This window comes from Ailuropoda melanoleuca, chromosome 6 (assembly GCF_002007445.2).
Source record: "Ailuropoda melanoleuca isolate Jingjing chromosome 6, ASM200744v2, whole genome shotgun sequence".
Taxonomy (NCBI): domain Eukaryota; kingdom Metazoa; phylum Chordata; class Mammalia; order Carnivora; family Ursidae; genus Ailuropoda; species Ailuropoda melanoleuca.
In genome coordinates this window covers 127473193-127474417 of record NC_048223.1, presented here as the reverse complement: position 1 = coordinate 127474417, position 1225 = coordinate 127473193, and the positions used below count along the sequence as shown (strand labels likewise).

The following is a 1225-nucleotide window of genomic DNA, read 5'->3' as shown; positions in this document are numbered from 1 at the left end:
GCAACATGGTCCAGGAGCCCCAGGTCTGGGGGATGGGCCGCGCCTGGGCACACCTGGGCACACGTGGGGCCTGGGCAGAGTGGGTGGGATGCGAGCAGGCCCCACTCCTAGGACGAGGGAAGGTGCCCATAGAACCACAGGTTCCAGACGACTGCTAATCCTAGGAAAGGCCCCGACTTTTGCGGGAGGAGAGCAACCCAGACACTCACCGCGTTGCCCAGGCCGCTGACCGAGAGGAGCTGAAAGCGCAGGGATGGCAAGTGTTTTAGGAGCGTGCGCTGCCCTGGCACGTCCTGGGCGCGGGGGCGGGGCCGGGACGCTCGGGGGGCGGACCCACGGTGGGCGGGGCCTGGACGTGGCGGAAGCGCGGCCGGGGCGCGGGAGTTGAAGCGCGCGTGGGCGGGGCCTAGAGGGGGAGGGGCCAGGAAGTGCGGGAAGCCGCGCCGAGGTGCGGGGGCGGGACTTAACGCGGCGGGACGCGGCTGGATCCGCGAGCGGTGGCCCGGGTCGGAGCATGCCCAGTGCGGCGGCGCCCGGGCTGACCCTGCTCCGCGCAGCCTCGCTGGCCGCCCGGCGCCACCCCGCCGGGGTCTTGCCGCCGGCGGGCCAGCGTCTCCTGCTTGGCGGCCTGGGCCCGGCGCTTCTGCCTTCACCTCTCGCGCTCTGTGCCTCGGTTCAGCAAATGTCAGCCCCGCGCCCCTTGGTGCGCGCGGTACGCCGCGAGCGGGGAGCGGTGGAGAGGGGCGGCGCCAGATGCTCCCGCTAATCCTGTTGCCGGTTCCGCCCTGCGGGCAGGTGTCTGGAGCGCGGGCTGCTTGCCTGGGCCTCCTAGAGGGCAGGGACCAACAGGACTCCGGGCACCATCCGGGTCGATGAGCGAGCAGAGGGGCCTGGGGTCAGTCCCCAATGCCTGTGGTTGGAGGTGGCCATGCAGGGCCCTTGAGGTCACCAGGACCTAGACACACTCAGACTCCTGGGCCCTGGCAGCCAGGCCAGTCTCAGATGCTCTTCAGTGAGCACATGGGTGCTAGGCACTGCTTGGTGCTGTGTGGACACTATTATGGTTGAATTGTGCTCCCTCAGAAAGATGTGTTGGACTCCCAACCCCCAGTACTCAGAAAGTGACCTTATTTGAAGACAGGATCTTTAGAGAGGTAACAAGTTACAATGAGTCATTAGGGTGGGCCCCTAATCCCAATATGACTGTTGTCCTTGTAAACTGAAG

General features: G+C 67.1%; 1 protein-coding gene across 2 annotated transcripts in view; it reads right to left on the bottom strand.

The window, feature by feature from the left end:
* Positions 1-317, bottom strand: part of MGMT (O-6-methylguanine-DNA methyltransferase) — a 291274-nt gene extending 290957 nt beyond the window's left edge. For both annotated transcript variants that reach the window (XM_034663435.1, XM_034663436.1), the window contains exon 1: positions 210-317. The gene's annotated coding sequence lies outside the window, so the exon portion shown is untranslated. The remainder of the gene's footprint in view (positions 1-209) is intronic.
* Between the last annotated feature and the right edge of the window lie 908 nt (positions 318-1225).